The 21,299-nt window shown below is 40.5% G+C and overlaps 1 long non-coding RNA gene across 6 annotated transcripts in view; it reads left to right on the forward strand.

The window, feature by feature from the left end:
• Positions 1–21,299, forward strand: part of LOC108513381 (uncharacterized) — a 288,015-nt gene that overhangs the window by 58,607 nt on the left and 208,109 nt on the right. For all 6 annotated transcript variants that reach the window (XR_001880878.1, XR_001880877.1, XR_001880880.1 and 3 more), the window contains exon 3: positions 4,927–5,008. This is a non-coding gene — a long non-coding RNA (uncharacterized LOC108513381). The remainder of the gene's footprint in view (positions 1–4,926; positions 5,009–21,299) is intronic.

The raw sequence follows: 21,299 nt of genomic DNA on the forward strand, positions 1-21,299 counted from the left end.
CTTGTGGGCATTTAGTGCTATAAATTTCCCTCTACACACTGCTTTAAATGTTTCCCAGAGATTCTGGTACGTTGTATGTTTGTTCTCATTGGTTTCAAAGAACATCTTTATTTCTACCTTCATTTTGTTATTTACCCAGTAGTGATTCAGGAGCAGGTTGTTCAGTTTCCATGTAGTTGTGCGGTTTTGAGTGAGTTTCTTAATCCTGAGTTCTAATTTAATTGCACTGTGGTCTGAGAGACAGTTTGTTATAATTTCTGTTCTTTTACATTTGCTGAGGAGTGCTTTACTTCCAACTATGTGGTCAATTTTGGAGTAAGTGAGATGTGGTGCTGAGAAGAATGTATATTCTGTTGATTTGGGGGTGAAGAATTCTGTAGATTTCTATTAGGTCTGCTTGATGCAGAACTGAGTTCAAGTCCTGGACATCCTTGTTAACCTTCTGTCTCATTGATCTATTTAATATTGACAGTGGTGTGTTAAATTCTCCCATTATTTTTATGTGGGAGTCTAAGTCTCTTTGTAGGTCTCTAAGGACTTGCTTTATGAATCTGGGTGCTCCTGTATTGGGTGCATATATATTTAGGATTGTTAGCTCTTCTTTTTGAATTGATCTCTTTACCATTATGTAATGCCCTTCTTTATCTCTTTTGATCTTTGTTGGTTTAAAGTCTGTTTTATCAGAGAGTAGGATTGCAACTCCTGCTTTGTTTTGCTTTCCATTTGCTTGGTAAATATTCCTCCATCCCTCTATTTTAAGCCTATGTGTCTTTGCACATGAGATAGGTCTCCTGAATACAGCACATTGATGAGTTTTGACTCTTTATCCAATTTGACAGTCTGTGTCTTTTAATTGTGGCATTTAGCCCGTTTACATTTAAGGTTAATATTGTTATGTGTAAATTTGATCCTGTCGTTATGATGCTAGCTGGTTATTTTGCCCGTTAGTTGATGCAGTTTCTTTATAGTGTCAATGGTCTTTATAATTTGGCATGTTTTTGCAGTGGCTGGTACTGGTTGTTCCTTTCCATGTTTAGTGCTTCCTTCAGGATCTCTTGTAAGGCAGGCCTAGTGGTGACAAAATCTGTCAACATTTGCTTGTCTGTAAAGGATTTTATTTCTCCTTCACTTATGAAGCTTAGTTTGGCTAGATATGAAATTCTGGGTTGAAAATTCTTTTCTTTAAGAAGTTTAATGTTGGTCCCTACTCTCTTCTGGGTTGTAGAGTTTCAAGGCAGAGGAGTGTATACAGTTACCTGGGAGAATTTTTAAAATATTTTTTTCCCCCATGCCCAAACCCCAATCTTAGAGTTTATGACATGTATCTGGGTATGACTCTCAGTTTATAGTTTGATAAAGCTCTTGGAGTAGTTCTGAGAGGCACCCCTGGATAAGAGCCATTACTTTGGGGTGATGACTCTTAGAGTATGATCTGAAGTATATGGCATCATGGAGCAAAATGGTTTGGAAAAGATAATTTTAAAAATCAAACCTAGGCTCAATGAGTCCTGTGCAACCATCAGACGTCACACTTAGTTGCTGGCTGACTTTGGGCAAGTATTAAATAGGGATAATGATGATGGGAATGACAATCATGATGATGGTGATAAAGTAGCGTGGGTTTTTGTGAGGTTAAATTTAAAAGTGCCTATCGAAATGCCTGGCAACATAGTAAGTCCTAGACTTTCTCTCCCAAACCCCTACATGTGATAAGAAAAATAGATTAGTGTTAGGATTGTTTCTATATTTTAAAGGAACATGTAAACTATAGCCTGTGCTGTATCAGAAGGACAGTGGGTACCATATAGTGCTCTGGTTGTGAGTAGTTCTTACTTCACATTCTCACTGCACTTGGGAGCTTGGTTTATATTGTGTCAACTCACACGTGTTTAGCTCTTATGTCGCATTATAATTGCTCTCTGATAGTTTTGATGGACATATTGCCTACCTAGTCAGACGATAAACTACACAAAGTTAGGGATACCGTCCATTAACTTTGAATCATCCATAGTTCCTGGTACAGGGTTCTGCAGATCAAACATTTCTATTCTTAGTGATAACAGCTTGAAATGAAACATTTACTCATTCTTCTTATTGGTTGAAGGGATAGAACGTGAATAAAACAGAGCTTAGGAGTTTTGGAGAATGTGATTACCAACTCAGATATCCAGCAAGATGTTTCTTAGCAGTTGTCTGGATGACAACATGATGATCCTGATTTATTATTGCTTTGCTTTAAATACCGCTTAGGAGATAATAGCAATAAGTTATCTGTACTTACTGTTGACTCTGGTTTCCTATAAATCCCTTCACTGTTCTTGGGTAATGTTATTGTCATACAAAAAAATTGCAATATGTAAAACATGCAAAGTTTCTATTTTATTTATAAGATCCATTAGAGCAAGAACCTTGCCTTAATAGTATTCATATTTCCTGTGCCTAGACTAGTGCCTGACACATTATAAGCACTCAGAATAAATTATGTTGGATGACTCTTCATACTTATTCATAATGCTAAGTAAGGCTACAGGCCAGTAGTTCTTTGGGGTGCTGAAAGTGTGCTGGTTTTCAAAATAGAACATTAGTTTTTCTCAGACTTCTGAAAATTTGTGGTCTTCTAGGCATTCTAGGTTGACCATAAATAATCTGTAATCATTTTATTTATGAAATTCACCAAATATCTTCTTCTTCTTTTTTTTTTTTTGAGACAGAGTCTCACTGTGTCACCCTGGCTGGAGTGTAGTGGCATGGTCTTGGCTCACTGCAACCTCTGCTTCTGAGTTCAAGCAATTCTCATGCCTCAGCCTCCTAAGTAGCTGGGATTACAGGCACCCATCACCACACTCGGCTAATTTTTATATTTTTAGTAGAGACAGGGTTTTACCATGTTGGCCAGGATGGTCTTGAACTTCTGACCTCAAGAGATCCACTTGCCTTGGCCTCCTAAAGTGCTGGGATTACAGGCGTGAACCATTATACCCAGCCTCCTATTTTTAAGTTTCTCTGAAATTTTACTGAAAGAGTTAACTTATTTAGTTATAGAACAATTAAATTAGATCTAATATTTGATAATTCAAACAATGTACACATGCATATATTAATAAGTATATTTTAATAAAAAATGTTTTCACTGTGGAATATCCTAGAATTGTATCACATTAGAAAATTATTTAACTGACAAATGATTTTTTATTGTAGTAAAATTCAGTTAATATAAAATTTGCAGTTTAAATAATGTCTTTCCCTACTGCCTGTAAAATTGCAAAATTGCAGAGAAACTTTTTTTTTTTTTTTTTTTTTTTTACACAGGGTCTTACTCTGTTGCCCAGGCCTGAGTGCAGTGGCACAAACAGAGCTCACTGCAACCTTGACCTCCCGGTTTCAAGCCTCTGCTTCTCAAGTAGCCAGGACTATAGGCGCGTGGCACCATGCCCGGTTGTTTTTTATTTTTTATTTTTTTTTTGTAGAGATTAGGTCTCTCTCTGTTGGTCAGGTTGATCTTGGACTCCTGGGCTCAAATGATCCTCCTGCCTCAATCTTCCAAAGTGCTCGGGCTACAGGTGTAAGCCACTGTGCTCAGCTCAGATTAAGCATTTTTAAAGCATACAATTCATTGTCATTTAGGACATTCACATTGTTGTGCAACTATCACCACTATCTAGCTCCAGAACATTTTCATCACCCCAGATGGAAACAGGAGACATTAAGCAGCCACTCCCCATCCTCCCCTACCCACAGCTCCTGGAAACTACTAATCTGTTTTCTGTCTCTATAGATTTGCCTATTCTTGGATATTTCGTATAAATGGGATCATACCATTTACAGTCACAAAGCCTTTTGTGACTGGCTTCTTTAACTTAACATGATGTTTTTAAGGTTCATGGATGCTGAGGCATATATCAGGACTTCATTCTATTTTAAGGCTGAAAAATATTCTGTTGGATGGTTATACCATGTTTATTTGTTTGTTCATGGATTGATGGACATTTGTGTTTTTTCTATCTTTGGCTAGTAGAAAATAGTGCTGCTGTGAACACTGGTGTACGAGCATCTGCTTGACTCCCTGTTTTCAATTCTTTTGGGCATATACCTAGGAATAAAATTGCTGGGTCATATAGTATTTTGTGTTTGACTTATTGAGGAATCACCAAAAGGCTACACACTGTACATTCCCACCAGCAATGTATGAGAGTTCTGATTTCTCCGTATACTCATCAGCACTTACTGTTTTCTGTTTTTTTGTTGTTGTTGTTGTTAATTATAGCCAATCTACAAATGATTTTAAACTTTGTTACAAATTCTTACCCCTCTGTGGGATCATATTTATAACCCTGCATAGCATATTTCTGGGACAGTTTTGATATTTGATCCACTTGCTCTCTGGGCAGAGGGAGTGTGATTTCTGTAATGCTAACTGTGCTCTCCAGCCGCCCGGCATTGTGTTGTTTGGGTGTCGGGGAGTGTCAGACTTGGAATGTTACTGTTGATTGCTGTGGACAGTTTTCATCTCTGAAGGGAAGATTTACAGGTTTGTGGCTAGAGTGAAGACTGTTCTTGGAGATATTTTTAACCATGTCCAAATAACTCCATGCCAACAAATATAAAATGAGTAATCATTCTTTTGTTTTGATGTCAGAAAGAATACATTTGTAATAACTCCACTCTTTTTCTAAAAAGGAGTAGTGTCTTCTTCTGTCAGAAAATGATTTTAGACTGCAGTATTTGGCAAGTTTTAGAGTTTCACTGTCTATTTTGTGATAGTATAATAATGTTTTCTCCTTTGAAAGACAAATTTACACAGTGAGATATGTAAGAAGTTGAGTAAAGCAGCAATGTTTAAATACATTGTTATGTTCAGGTTTTAGATCCTGACCTGAATTTTAGAATAAATATACAAAAAAGGATTTTTTTTTTTTTTTTTTTTAGTTCATCTAGGGGTGATTGAGGCTACAAAATTTATGCCACGTTTTCAACTGTCAAGGCTGCTTTCAGAATCCAGAGGAGGCCTGTAAGTAGTACAAAGATGCAGAGATGAATAAAGAAAGACAGTGGCCCATTCTTTCTGCTTTTTCACAGTCTCCCTTAGGGTGTGAGTTAGGTGCTTATGTGGTGCAATTAAAAAAAATTATTGATTGGTTGGGCGTGGTGGCTCACACCTGTAATCCCAGCACTTTGGGGGCCCGAGGTGGGTGGGTCACCTGAGGTCAGGAGTTCAAGACCAGCCTGACCAATATGATGAAACCCTGTCTCTACTAAAATACAAAATTAGCTGGGCATGGTGGCATGTGCCTGTAATCCCAGCTACTCGGGAGGCTGAGACAGGAGAATCGCTTGAACCCGGGAGGCAGAGGTTGCAGTGAGCTGAGATGGAGCCATTGCACTCCAGCCTGGGCAACAAGAGTAAAACTCCGTCTCCAAAAAAAAAAAAAAAAAAAAAAAAAAGAAAAAATTATTGATTGATTAGGGATGTGGGTTAAATGGTAGGCTGGTAGGCCACTATTAACTTTCTCATGTACTTCCCCAAAGAAGCCCATGAGGTAGAAACACAAATGTATGGATATCATTTTAACACTGTACTATACTATTTGGGAAATATTTTAGTTTTATTGGGAGGGAAACATTTATTAGTATCTCAAAAGATGCTAGTCTTCAAAGTACTCTCCTACCTGGCACAGGAACCATTACATAAGAAAATTAATGAAAGACCTGTAGAGAATAAAAGGTAAAGAAAGACTATATCTAATAGTTTCTAGCATATAAACACAGGATTTTAGGTAGCATTATTGTACAATGATGTGCATAGTAGGCTTTCAAAAAGCGTTTGTAGAATTAATGAAGGAAATGAATAATTCATTAATGAATAATGAAGAAAGAAAATAATCGTATAAACTGAACTGAACTGAAATATTTAACTTAAAGGACCAAATAATCCAAAGAGGAATCTTTATTTGTTTCTGCTCCCAAAGAGCTTATATTTCGTATTTAGCTATAGTTCAACAATGTTTATTTAATGCCTTCTACATGCAAGGCACTGAGATGAGGTAAGAAGGTTAGATAGGGAATGAGAGGAATGTAAACAAAGATGTGCAGTAATAGAAGTACTTCAAAGGTCAGAGCAGACAGGAGGATGAAAGAGGAGGAAGACATTAACTCTGTCAAAGGTGGCATATTAGAAGAAATTAACAAAAGAATTGAGCTCAATTTTGAAGGTAAGTGCTGGTTTATCAGGAAGACAATGGGCATGGAAATTCTGGGTAGCCAGAACAACATTGATAATGACAGGAGGCAGTCAGATGCCTAGGCAGATAGAGGTGAGTCCCCAGCAAAATCCCACCTCCAACTCAAAGACCATATAAAGCCTGAAAGCCAAGCTACAAGTTAAATCCTGGGACCAGATTGAGAAACTGTCTTCTCATTTGGTGTGCTTTCCTCTGATTGGTCTCTACCTTTCACCTATTATGCATATACCTACCCTTTCCTAATTGGTTTTCTACACTGTGGTGCCCACCTTTGAGTGATGTCTTTGCTCTAAACTTTTTTGCATACTCACAAACCAATCAGCTGCACTCCCCATTCTGAGTCCATAAAAAGCCCCAGACCCAATCACACAGAGAAACCACCCGACTGTGGGGGTGGGGGTACCCTTCCCCGACCCCACATCCCTTCTCTTCTGAAAGCTGTTCTGTCACTCAGTAAAATCCTCTGCTCTCATCACCCTTCAGCCATCAGTGTGACGTCATTCTTCTTGGATGCTGGATAAGAGCTTAGGGCCCACTGAGCACAGGTACTCTGAAAAGCTGTAGCACTGGCCCTTGCCCTTGACAGCGGAGAGCAGCCTTGACAGCAGTCAGCGCAAGTGAGCAAGGGACCAACTGAGCTGCTAACATGCTGCCATAAGGCTGCGGACAGTGAAACTAAAAGAGCTAATTATCACACTAACACCCACTCTGGGGCTTCAGGGTCATGGGCACCCCTCCCTGGGCACTGCCCCATTCCCCTCGAGGTAACACGCCTGACTTGGCTGTGGGCCCTGCACGGAACTTGCTCCTGTGTTGGTGGTCAGAGTGGCCGGCCAGGTTCCACTCTTGCTCGCTCACGTGCTCTCTCCTGCAAGGGGCTGAGCATGGCAGGCCGAGTAGATGGGGCACCCCAGCTGCAAGTCCAGCAACGGGGCTGAAACAAATCCTGCTTCGACATGGCTAAGATGTCGAGGCATGAACCAATGGAGTGTGCTCAGGAAATACAAATAGTTTGGCACTGGAGGTTCTGAAACTGTAAGGTTTGAGGAGAAATAGGGAAATATGAGGCTGAAAAGATACTCCAGGCCTGTGTCATGGTGACTTTGTATTCTATAATAAGGGCCTTGGGATTTATCCGGTAGTCACTGGAAAGCCATTCAATTGCTTTAAACAAAGGACTGACAACTGAGATTTGGAATTCTTGTTGAGATTTTTGCTGTGGAGCAGTGTTTCTCCCAAGAGCACATACATTAAAATCTTCTGTTGTGCTTATTAAAAATTCAGAGCCCTGAACTCTATCCGGTAGAAACCAAAAATAAAATTCTAAGCCCCTTGACCATCCTGATGGACCCTTTCTCTTGGCAAGGGCATTCCAAAGTTAAGTGGAAAAACTAGTTTTAGGCCATGATGGGAAGGGGGTATTGGATCTCCTCCCTTTTGGAATTACCTAGAACAGACTTTTTAAGTCTGATAAGAAACATTTACAATCTATTCTCAAAGCCTGCTACTTGGAGGCTTCACCTGCATGATAAAACCTTGGTTTCCACAATTTCTTATCTTAACCCAGACAGTCCTAAGTCTTTAGACAATAACCTAACTGTTTCAGTCAATGCCAATCAGTAAGTCTTTAAATCCGCCTATGACTTGGAGGCCCTTGCTTCCAGTTAGTTGTCCTGCCTTTCTGGACCAAACAGATGTACATCCTACATGTATTTGATAGATGTCTCATGTCTCCCTAAAATGTATAAAACTAAGCTGTACCCGGATCACTTTGGGCACATGTTCTCAGGATCTCCTGAGGGTTGTGTCACAGGCCATTGGTCACTCATATTTGGCTCAGAATACATCTCTTCAAATATTTTACAGAGTTTGACCCTTTTTGTCAACACTGGGTTTACTAAATCAGAATCCTGGTGGAAAACTTTGGAATCTGTGTGTTTAACCTTCCAAGAGGATCCCCTTGTACCCTGCGGTTTTGAACACACTGCTCTTAGGGGTAGGGAGTTGAAAAGTTGGGCAAGACTGAATGCAGAGAGGTCATCTAGGAGGTGATGTCATACTCCAAGTGAGAAAGTTTGAAGCAGTGTCAATGGGGATAGAAGATAGAATATGATAAGCTTGAGAGGTATTTTGGGGATAAAATCCCATGTAGTTGGTGCTTGGATAGACTCAGTGAAGAAGAAGGTTTCAAGCCAGGTTTCTGTCTTAATTGGGTGGTGCATTAATAGTTATTATTAAAGTTTTAATAAGTTATACTTTTCCTTTTATATATAATTTTAAAAATTTGATACATTCCTAAATTTGGTTATTGTTTCCTTTCAGGGCCAAATTGTTTTGTTGTTGAATTCTATGGTAGAAATAAAATGAAAAAAATATGTCACTTCGTTAAGATCTGTTATAGTCAACTTGTCAGGAAAACATTTATTTATTTAGTTGTAGATCCCAAAGTACCTATTTGCCTCTATGAATAAAATGAATACATAGCTTTATTTCCGATATCTCTGGGAGAAATTATATTTGCAAAACTTAAAGTCTAATTCAGCATACAACCAAAGTCATTGGAAGTATCAGCCAATGAGCTGGAGACACAGCAAGGCTTAGTAGATGGATCTTTCTAGTCAGGCAAAACCCAACAAAATTGTTAAATATGTGCATATGTCTCTGTCACTGTCCCTTTTCCATCTCTTCCTTTCTGGTCCTGTCCTGAAGAAGAGACTCCTACATACTACTTGTGTATATTGTTGCTATTAATTCTTGTTAACTGATGTGCTGACAAATAAGAACCAAACGTAGAATTCTTTTGGGAATGTGGTGGATATTATAATGCCCACCCATTTCTGCACTTCCCTACATTTCTCAGACTCCTGCGCAGTTAGGTTGGCCGTGTGACTGATTTCTGGCTAATGGAATGTGGGTGGAAATGGTGTTCTCTACTTGTAGGCTGCTTGATCTTCCGTGCTCTGAATCTAAAATATCCTGCATATCTACCATGCTCTCCTTATCTCATTCCTGGTCCTCTAAAATGACTCCAAACATCTACATCAGAGTTTGCATGAGCAAGAAATACTTTTATCATGTTAGTCTACTGAGATTCCAGCTTATTCTGTAACATAGCATTGCCAACTCTGATCAATGCATAGGGGTATTCCCAATTTTATGGGTGACTACTAACGGTATTTAAGTTAAAAATGGATGAAACTAGGCTGGGTGTGGTGGCTTGTGCCTGTAATCCCAGCACTTTGGGAGGCCGAGGTGGGTGGATCACAAGGTCAGGAGTTCAAGACCAGCCTGGCCAATATGGGGAAACCCGATCTCTGCTAAAAAATAAAAATATTAGCCAGGTGTGGTGGTGAGGGCCTGTATGTAGTCTCAGCTACTTGGGAGGCTGAGGCAGGAGAATTGCTTGAAGCTGAGATCGTGCCATTGCACTCCAGCCTGGGCGACAGAGTGAGACTGTCTTAAAAAAAAAAAAAAGAGATGAAACTAATGATGGAATGATAGGCATTGAGGTGACTCTTTAGAGATAAAGGAGAACTCTTCTGGTACAGACTTAAGTTACATCATGAAGATACCCTCCTTGAGCCCTAAGACTGTTACTTGACATCAGAACTTATCTTTTACTTGCCTGGTCCTGCTCCCATCATGTTTTCAGTTTTATTCTTTTTTTTCCTTACTTACAGAGTGGGGCGATTAATACCCATGTGATGGAATTATTGTGGAGATTAAAAGAGATGCCATATGTAAAATGTCTAGACCAGCGCCTAGCACATAGCAGGCGCCAGAGCCATCCTGGGAGAGCATCAGAAATGCAATCCCATAATTAACTTTGTAAATTTCTGATGTGATTCACAGATGGGTGTTATTTACATTAGTGACATCTAGTAGTTTTAAAGTTCTTACTTAAAATTTGAACTCTCTAAATTTCCGTGTCATAGGGCTCTGACTATTCTGCCCAAGTTGCTGCATGGATAAATGTCCAATAAATGTTAGGTAGCTATCGTTGTTTTCCTATTGTTCTTCAAAAGGAGCTGAAAGCAACATTGCCATTGTGGGGATTGTTTGTTCTCCAGGCTTGGGCTGGGAAGGCTGGATCTCCATGGCAAGGCTGTTTGCTGGGCAGTGGTGTGCAACTGATTGGACTGGTGCCAGTCTGACTGACTTGTTTTAAAGGCCAGAACAACTAGACTGAACCATGGGCATAATAACTATGTGTTCTAATCATTCTTATCCTCAAATTGTTTCTTTCTGTAAACAAAAGCAGGAAGAGCATCAGATGGGGGTGGAGTGGTATATTTCGAAAGACCTGAGATCAGACCTCCATAGTTCCCAGCTTTGCTGCTGTGTGACAAGGCAGACTGATTTAGCCTCTGTGGCTTCATTTCCTCACCTTTGAAATGAGAGCATTAGACTAGAGGGTCTTAAGGGTCCTTTCTCTAACCTACCAGAACCTAAACATAATTGAAGTTCCACTTGATCCAGCCTCTGTGAAAGAATGAATTCAAAGGAATGGTCCGGTATCTAAAGGGTAATTAGGATTCTTCAAATATTTTTGTAATCTCTCAGTAAACTGCCAAAGTGGAGTGTGCTTTTTTTTGGAGTGGAGTATTCTTTTTTGAAAAAACAGCTTTATTGAGGCATCATTTACATACCATACAATTCACCCATTTAAAGTATACAATTCAATAGATGTTAGTATGGGGTATGCATTCTTACTATAGAAAAAGCATCTTAAAATCTACTTTATTGTTATCTTCGTTTTCTTCTACATGGATATCAGGTGATCCCCAAAGCTCTGAATCTCCAATTGTTACCTCACAACCCCCAAACTCAAACTCCCTGGCATCTATTCCACATGATTTTCTGGTCTCTCTCCCTCCTTTCTCTTGCCGCCTCTCTCAGCTCTTTACTATATACACAAATGGGGACTTGTCCACTTTTCTGTTTTCCCTCTATTTGCTCATTATTTAGATTCTGAGCAACAAAAGAGATTCCAAGAGCAACCTGAACAGGTGAGAAATTTTCCCTTATTAGACATAAAAAGGAGGCATGCATGTGAAGTCCCACACCTAAATATTCTTTTAAATTTCTGTTGCCCTAAGGGCACACCGTGACTTCTCTTCCACTTGTTCTTCCTCTGGGCAGTTCCAGTCAGCTTTGCCATTGTGCATAACAGGAAGTGGATTGCTCTTGCAAAGAAGGCCTAGAGTTTCAGGAGACAAACCATTGAATTAATTTCTAACAGATTAACAGAGATTCCACTTGTCTCATTCATGCTGTAAAACTGCAAGCCTACAGTTGCATTTGTTTTCACTTCTACCTAAGACGAGCAGGGCTCTGATACTATCTCTGGGATGGCATGGGTGTGTTTGTGCAAGGGCAGGCCTTCCTTGTCTGCCAGAGCAGGCCCCTGCCTGATAAGGCCACGCCAGGCCTCTCAGCTCCCTAGGGAGTCATCCCATGCATTGTGAAAATTTTACCATGACCCAGTTTGTTCCATATGTTGTTTTATTGAATTTCATACTGATGAACATCGATTATTATTAAGTGCCTGCTGTGTTCCAAATATGCCCTAAACATTTTATGTAATGCATGGGGGTCCTCAGTTCCATGTAGTTTTAAAATGGAGATGTATATATAAGCACATTGACATTATCATATTAGAAGTAAATAGAAGCTTATCTTTTAGGACAAATTTGAATTCTTTTTTAAAAAAAATTGCAAGTATCTTTGTAATTGATTAATAAACAATACATTGTTTATTGTAAATTTTTTTGTAATACAGAGACGCATGAAGAAGAAAGTATAAAGGATGAGAAATTCTGCTTCCTAGAAATAACTGCTGTTAGAGTTTTGATGAACATTCTTTGAGACATCTTGCTATACATACACACACATATATATTATACATACATAATTTTACATAAATGGATTTATAATATACTTACTATTTGTAACCTGCTTTTTTTTTCACTCAGCAGTGTGTCAGGAACTAGTTTCCCTATCAATAAATGTAGACCCACATAATTATATTCAATTGTAGCAGAATGTTCAATTATATCACCTGTAATTTATTTAACTAATCCCTTATTAATGGAATTTAAATAATTTCTAATTCTTTAAAACATTATAAGCAATCATTGCACCTGTCTCCAATTATACTCTTAGCACGCATTTCCTGGAGGTGGATCCTTTGTTGGGTCAAAGGATATGAGCATTGAAATTTTTGAGACGTAATACCACACTTGACTCAAACACCAACCCCCTTGATTCAGATGCTGTTGATGCCCCGCCCATATCTTCTTGGTCCACTCCAGAGGCCTCTCAGATGGAACAAGTTTATAGCCTGTTGAGTGTCTCTGTCAGGAATATTTGCTAGCTGTGGAGCCCATTCACAGTCAGGGAAGCATGAAGTGCTGGAAGTGCACTGGGAGTTAATGTGACCCCTAACTGCGAAATGATGGGGACTTGTAGATAAATGCTTCAGTTTCCTTTCCCCGAGGTGGGACTATTCTAACGTGTGTTGTGCACAGTCCCTAGGAGAATTTAGTCTAGTTGCATGTAGTAGTATCCTGCTCATTAACTCGCAAGTTATTTGCTTTCCTCCCTTACTACCTGACTGCCCCACTCCTTTACTGGGCTTCGTTGGACTTCTACTCAAATCCTAGTCTTAGGGTCCACTTTTACAGGAGCCCAGATGAAGACATCCTTCATATTACAGGTGAAAGTTGTGGTAGGTACAATAATGGCTCCTTAAAGATACCCATATCTTAGATTGCTGGAACTTGTGAAAATGTTACCTTACTTGGAAAAAGGGACTTTGGAAATGTAATCACATCTTAAGAACCTTGAGATAGGAAAGTTATCCTGTATTATCTGGGTGGCCCTGATATGATTACAAGCGTCCTTAAAAGTGGAGGAGGAAGGCAGAAGAAGAGAGTCAGAAGGAGATGTGAAGAATCAGAGATGCAGCATTGCTGGCTTTGAAGATGGAGGAGAGCCATGAGCCAAGGAGTGTGGGTGACCTCTAGAAGCTGGAAAAGGCATGAAAACAGATTTACCCCTGGAGCCTCCAGCATGGAACCTAGTTCTGCTGACACCTTGATTTTAGCCCAGTGACTTCTGTATTGGACTTCTAACCTACAGTACTGTAAGATAACAAATTTGTGCCACGTTTGTGGTAATCTGTTATGGCAGCATTAAAAAACGAACACAAAAAGTTAAACAATACAAGGCAACGGATGCCAGAAGCATCATATGGCAGTGTGTATTGTTCCAAAAGAGGAGCGTGAACAATGAGGCTGAGAAAAGGATGAAATCATGAAACTTGTTCCTTCCTCTTGAGCACAGAGTGGTTTGCTGTGGGTGTTTAGAGTAGTGAGTTAATGACCACTAAATATAGGCCTGTGGCCGGAAACCCTCCCAATGAGCTGAGGGTTTGTACGAATTTTAATTTACTTGAAAATTCCGTCAGGTTTCTGAAAATTTTAGTGTGTATAAAAATTATCTGGGAAGATAAAAAGTTATAAAAAAGATCATCTGAGGAATTTGTTTAAAATGTAGATTCTTGGATCCCATTTGCCGGAGGTTCTAATTCAAAGGTCTGGAATAAGGTCCAGGAATTTGCATTTAAAACCAGGTTACTCTGACACACATTGCTTTAGGGGACTCTCCTACTAGAAACCCCTGCTGTTTGGCAGTTATGGGGGAGGTCTACACGGCACCCACTTTGTCAGGCAGTTTGCTTAGGTAAGATCAGAAGAGAAAGGAATCACTAGAAATTGTCTGTTATTGTATCACATCCAAATATCCTAGTTTTGTTTCTGTTTGGGGGTGTCAGTCACAACAGTCATTAGCATCAACCAGAAGCCCGAATGTAATAGGTGGGGTGGCCTGTGTCACCAGAGGCAGAGGATCTGGGCCCTGGGCCCCTGAGGATTGTCTGATCTTATGATTGGTTTGCTTACAATAGCATTTTCTCATTTGGCTGATGGGCAAATCGTTTTCAGATGACCTTGGAGAGCCGGGGTAGTTTGGCTGTTACTAACTGGAAGCTGCACACTCAAACATTTGGAATATCCTGAGGATTACAGATGTGCTGAAGGGTGTCTTGGATCTCCTCCAGTGAGGGTTTCAGAGGTCATCTGAAAAGAATGCTCGCCTCTGCCTCATGCCTTTTAGAAGGAGGCTCTGTGCTTGTCTAGCTTTATGCAGCTCTCTGAAATGTCAGAAGATAAGAAATGCCTCTCAGCACGAAGGCTTCCAGACACATATGTGACAAGAAATTTGGCATCAGCTTTACAAGTGTCAGATGTCTAGGATAAAGCAATATGGGTATAGTATTTCTGGTGCTATTTTGGTGCCTTGTGCATGAGCCTGCAGCATTAGAAAAACTGCTTTTCAGCTTTGGATGATAGCCTTACTGACGCTCGGCATGCATGTCTGAAAGTACAGTTGGGTCATATTCTAGTTATGGTCCACAGCAAGTCACCTAGAGTTGTGATATTGAGCTTTAAGGGAGTGCCCTTGAGGCACACGGGCATTTCACAGCCTTTGACAACTTGAGTGGCACAGCCACAGAGACTGTCATCAGATGGTGCCATATAAGCCTTAATCAACTCTTGCAACACCCGTGCAAAGTTGGTAAACACTCTTATCCTCGCTTTTCAGGCAGGGAACTAAAGCAAGGAGAGGTCCAACAGACAGGGTCACAGACTCAGTCAGTTCACTTATCTTACTGTTGAATGATCTCAGGTGAATGAGATCAGAACAAATTTCTACTTTCTCTAACTCAGGGAATATGTCTCCTGGCGAGAGAGCATTTTTGGCACTTTGTGACTTGCTGAAAGACTTGAAGTTCCCAGCCTGGCTGTGGCTGTTCATTGGTTAAGAGCAAATGCCTGGGGCACTTGGCTTAATGACTGTCATAAGCAGTGTGAAAAAATGTGTAAGAAAAAGCAAAATATGGTAATATAGAGAGGTTGTTAAGGCAGTAATATCCAACAGGAATACTGTGTATAAAGTCTGAGTGATAATACAACCTTCTTACCCAAGGTATTTGATACTGGCTGAGGCCTCTTTTATTTATTTAAAATCCAGTGGTGAGCTCTAAACACCATAGTTTAAGAAGGTAAAAAAAAATACTTACAGTGGAGAATTTTCTGAATGATTGAAAAATGGAAGTAGAAGACCCATGAGAAAAAATGAAAGCATTGCTCTTAATTTGTGGAAAGAAAGTTGATGGGAAATTATGAGATCTGTAAATATATCACAAGGTTTTTAGAGAAGACAAATTAATTTTCCACTGATGACAAAACTTGAAAAAGTGGGTTTATGTTAGAGTTTGAAAGAGTCATAGGAAAGAATCTTCTGGTGTTGAGAATGGTTAAAAACCAGACTAGGCTACTTAGAAAGGAATTCCCCTCTTCCAAAGGTCCTTAGTAAATAGGCTAAACCATCCCGGCATGATCAAGGTTAATGATGTCAACTGGTGTCTCCAGCGCCCTAAGGTGGGCTGCCAGTAGTGATCATGGTCGGATTACTTTTTTTTTTCAACTTTTTAGTTTGAAATAATTTTAGACTTACAGAAAAGTTGCACACTAGTATACAGAGTTCCCATATATCCCAGCTTCTCCTGATGTTAACATTTTACACAACTATGATCAAATGATCCAGTGATCAAAACCAATAAATTAACATTGCTGCAAAATGGTGGTAGGGACTTTGAGTGAAGGGAAAATAGGTAGGACTGTGGACTTTCACAATCCTTCCATGGAGCAGACTGCTTTTATTTGTTTATGTTGGAATTCCATATACTATTTTGTTTAAACAAATAGTTCTATTGCAAAAATTTGAAAACCAAGTTTAGGAAGAGAGATAGTTTAACTGACCTCTACTACTAAGATTTTGTGCTTTTGATAATTATATCATTTGACAGATAATTAGAGGGTAAATGTGTTTGGTAAAGACATTTATGGATGCAATGTAATGCTATATATACATTTTTGTTCGTTTCTTGATCCATTCAGGCTTGTTCTGCTGTAAGCAGGTTATTTGTACTTGCTTGCTCTCCAGTACCAAAAACCACGACTGGCACATAGTCTATGCTTAATTAATATTTGTTCAATGGGCCAGGTGTGGTGGCTCACACCTGTAACCCCAGCACTTTGGGAGGCTGAGGTGGGTGGATCACCTGAGGTCAGGAGTTTGAGATCAGTCTGGCTAACATAGTGAAACCCCATTTCTACTAAAAATGTAAACAATTAGCCAGACGTGGTGGCACATGCCTGTAATTCCAGCTACTTGGGAGGCTGAGGCAGGAGAATCACTTGAACCCGGGAGGTGGAGGTTGTGGTGAGCTGAGATCACGCCACCGCACTCCAGCTTGGGCCACAAGAGTGAAACTCTGTCTCAAAAAAAAAAAAGAATTGTTAAATGGAATCAAATTGGCGTGTTCACGCTTTTCTGATTTCTTCACATGCCTTGCTCCTTATTCAAATATCTGCGTAGGCCTTCCCTGACCATCCAAACTAAAATAACGTTTTTTCTATTATCTCTCACTTTCTTTCTTTCACCTGGCACTATTTTGTTGTTATTATTCAGAGCACTCATTATTATCTGAAAGATGATTTATTTGTTTGTTAAAAGTGTGTGATTTGTCTTCTACTAACAGTAAGCTCCTTGAGGACAATGACATTTTCTTGTTGAATCTCTATGGGTTCTAGGGAATGGTATCTCATACCTGAAAGTTTATATGAAATATTTGTTGAACGAATGAATGAATGAAGACACGGTCACCTATACTTTGAAGATAGAAGTAAGTTAACTTCAGAAAGCTTCACTTAAACATCTTTGAATTCACAATTTGCATATATGGAAATATGTGATGTATTTTTTTCTTTTTTTTTTCTTTTTTTTTTTTTTTTTGAGATGAGTCTTGCTCTGTTTCCAGGCTGGAGTGCAGTGGCGGATCCTCAGCTCACTGTAAAGCTCCGCCTCCCGGGTTCAACACCATTCTCCTGGCCTCAGCCTCCCAGTAAGCTGGGACTGACAGGCGCCCGCCACCTCGCCGGCTACATTTTTTGTATTTTTTAGTAGAGGACGGGGTTTCACCGTATAGCCAGGATGGTCTTGATCTCCCTGACCCTCGTGGATCGCCCGTCTCGGCCGTCCCAAAGGGGGTTTTTTTTTAACTGGGATACAGGGCTTGAGCGATTTTTTCAATTAGAGGCATTGGTTATAAATTTCCTTTTGCCTTTCACTGATGTAAGAAAATTGTTTCTTATTTTAATCTCAAATAGTGACCTTGCAGCTGGTAACCCTGTAGGAATATTTTTGAAAGAAAAAGGATAAATTCTATGAAACTCTTTGAGCTCTAAGAAAGATGATAACTACATTTGAGAAGTTGTATTGTCATGATTAATTAGTGTTATACAAAAGTGAGAGACTCATACAGCCCTGTCAGTGTCACGGGAATCACAGTGCCTATGATGTTAATGGGGACCAGATCCAATTAAGTGAATTAAAATAATTAAAAATATTATGGATGTGGGCATCCCACAGTATGGCAACTGGCCCATTTCTCAGGGCCAACCTCATCTATACACAGAGAAAGACTCAAAATGGTCATGTTATCTGTGTATGTGTATGTGATTAAGGTGCCCTAAGAATATCTGCTGTTACATTTTTTTGTGTGCATATAGGCAGCAGAGTGGCACAATACAAAAGTGCTGGGCCCCTGCAATACTTTATGCACAAAGGCAAATAAAAAAAAAAAAAAAAAACCTCATCATGACTCAGTTGTTCAAGATTTCAGAGAGGATGATTTAGGGCAGCTCAGTCTGGAGCTCTATGCTTTCCTCACGGCATTTAAGGCGTAAGAGCTGGAAAAAGGTTTCCAGTTAGTTACTGAATGTGGTGGGCAGAATAATGGCCCCCCAGAGATGTCATGTCTGAATCCTTAGACTCTGTGAATATGTTAGGTTACATGGCAAAGGGGATTTAAGGTTCAGATAAAGTCAGTGTTGCTAATCAGCTGACCTTGAGACTGGGAAATTATCCTGGATTATCTGGGTGTGCCCAGTATAATCACAAGGGTCTTTAAAAGTGAAAGAGGGAGGCAGAAGAAAGTGTGATAGTATAGGGGTGTGAAGAAGACTCAACCAGTCCTTGCTGGTTTTGAAGCTGGAAGAGGGTCATGAGCCAAGGAATAAGGGCAGCCTCTAAAAAGCTGGAAAAGATCAGAAAATGTTTCTCCCCTAGAGCCTCCAGAAAGGAACACTGTCTGGCCAACACCTTGATCTTAGACCAGTGAGACTCATTTTTGCCTTCTGACTTCCAGAAGTGTAAGATAATCAACTTTTGTTGTTTTTAAGCCACTGAGTTTATGGCAATTTGTTACAACAGCAATACGAAGCTAGTATACCAAGTCTCATTCATACCCCTATGAGACCTTCTGTAATCTCATCCCACCCAGCCCACCTAACTCTCCAGCAAAGTCTTCTGCTTGAGTCAGATTGGTTTCCTCCCTCCTTCCACATGCATTATGCTCATTCCCACCTCCTAGTTGTTCTCCCTTCTGTGAGTTTCTCTGGTTGGGAAAGAATTTCTCCCTCCTGCTAGTGTAAATCTGTATGGACATGGTTTCTTCTTCCCATAAACTTCTAGACCAACCCGGATCACCCCAACTCTGCAGGTGATCGGATGTTAAAATATTTCAATCAAAATGGACTAAATTTCTGACGTGGGCTATAACTGATGTTGTGAAGATGAGGGGGATTTAAGGCTTACTTTTTTTTTTTTTTTTTTTTTGAGACGGAGTCTCGCTCTGTCCCCAGGCTGGAGTGCAGTGGCGCGATCTCGGCTCACTGCAAGCTCCACCTCCCGGGTTCACGCCATTCTCCTGCCTTAGCCTCCCGACTAGCTGGGTCTACAGGCGCCTGCCACTGTGCCTGGCTAATTTTTTGTATTTTTAGTAGAGATGGGGTTTCACTGTGGTCTCGATCTCCTGACCTTGTGATCCGCCCGCCTCGGCCTCCCAAAGTGCTGGGATTACAGGCGTGAGCCACCGCGCCCAGCCTAAAGGCTTGCTTTAATGGACATATACATTGACTAGTTTTTCAAAATAGTATGCTGTATGCTAGAACTGAAATGTGTTTATGGTATTGGAGGAAGGAAGGGAAAGGATACCTGATTGCCTAAATTGGGGCAGGTGTGAGGGTCACAGATTGGATTTAGGTAAAACCTTTTAGAGAAGAGGATTCCTGGGTTGCCTCATGAATGGTGAGGAGTTTGTGAGGCAACACAAGGATGGGAAAGGCTACTTCAGGGAGAGAAAACAGCTAGTTCAAAGGAGAGAGGTGTAAGATGTGTTTTATGCAGGAACTACAAGTTGTTTGGCATAACAATAGTGGGTTAAGAAGAAAGGGACAAGAAATTAGGGTAGAAAGAGACAGAAGGCAGATAGCAAATGGTTTTCTAGGTCGGGCTAAGTGGTTTGTAGATAGAAAGATTTAAGCAATGACATGATTTGTGTTTTAGGAAAATTCCTTGGATTGCAACAGGGACAATGGATGTGAAAGGGTTGAGGCTACAGGCAGAGAGAACTGTTGCAAGGCTGTGGTCTAGAGCAGGAATCAATAAGGCCTGAACTAAGGCATTGATAGGAGATCAGGAGTGGGGAGTTGGCACAAGAAATAGGAGGGAGAATCAACAGTGAAGAGGCCATGGAGTGAGTGGTGGTACCCACTCTTTGAGATAGGAAAATTTATTTCATGAGGAAATAGGTATTAAGTTAAATGTTGGATTTAAAGTACTCACAGAGTATAAAGATGGATATGCCCAGCACACAGTTGGTATCAACTTCAGGAAAAGCGTTTAGGATCTAGACAATTTTGGAATCATTAGTGTATAGGTGAGTGTGCAAGAAGAGAAGAAGGGAGAACCATGTAAATATGTGGGATGAGAAAAAATGGTTCAGGAAGCTTGAAGAGACCCAGGAGATAATGGTGTCCCAGTGTCTTAGTTTGGTCTGCTATAACAAAAATAGCATAGACAGGTGACTTCCACAACAGAATTTTTTTTTCACAGTTTGGGAGCCTGGGAATTCTGAAATCAAAGTGCTGGCAGATATAGTGTCTGGTGAGGGACCTCTTCCTGGCTTGCTGATGGCAGTCTTCTCGTTGTATCCTTAAGTGGCAGAGAGAGAGAGAAAACTGCTCTTTTGTGTCTTTTTGTGAAGACACTAATTCCATTGAGGAGGGCTTCGCCCTCGTGAACTAATCACCTCCAAAAGTCCTCACGTCCTAATACCATCACCTGGGGGGATTAGGATTTCAACATATGAATTTTGGGGGGACATAAACTTTCTGTCCATGATAATGCAGTAACAGAGGGAGGAGAGTGTGACAAGGAGAATGCGACAGCATGGAAAGCCACTGAGAGGTCAGGTGCAACGACGAACATTTTTGTTATATTTGTGTGACCTTGTTGCCAGAGTTTCACTGAAGTATGTGAGTGAACATCAGACGTTCAGAGTGAATAAGAGGTGAGGAAGTGTGAAAACCCATAGTGACCAGCACTTCCAAGAAGCTGGGCTGTGGGAAGTCAAAGGTGGAGATCAATGGCCAAGTTAAGAGAGAGTTCAACAGTCTCTGGGAAGTTCTGAGCGGCCACAGCCTTTGAAAAAAACGCTATTAAAGATACAGGAGAGGCCGGGCACAGTGGCTCAAGCCTGTAATCCCAGCACTTTGGGAGGCTGAGATGGGCGGATCACGAGGTCAGGAGATCGAGACCATCCTGGCTAACATGGTGAAACCCCGTCTCTACTAAAAAAATACAAAAAACTAGCCGGGCGTGGTGGCGGCGCCTGTAGTCCCAGCTACTCGGGAGGCTGAGGCAGGAGAATGGCGTAAACCCGGGAGGCGGAGCTTGCAGTGAGCTGAGATCCGGCCACTGCACTCCAGCCTGGGCGACAGAGCGAGACTCCGTCTCAAAAAAAAAAAAAAGATACAGGAGAGAGATAGGTAGAGAGAGAGGAAGGAGGAATTGCTACTGGAAAAAGAA

This window comes from Rhinopithecus bieti, unplaced genomic scaffold (genome assembly GCF_001698545.2).
Source record: "Rhinopithecus bieti isolate Rb0 unplaced genomic scaffold, ASM169854v2 scaffold_32092, whole genome shotgun sequence".
NCBI lineage: Eukaryota > Metazoa > Chordata > Mammalia > Primates > Cercopithecidae > Rhinopithecus > Rhinopithecus bieti.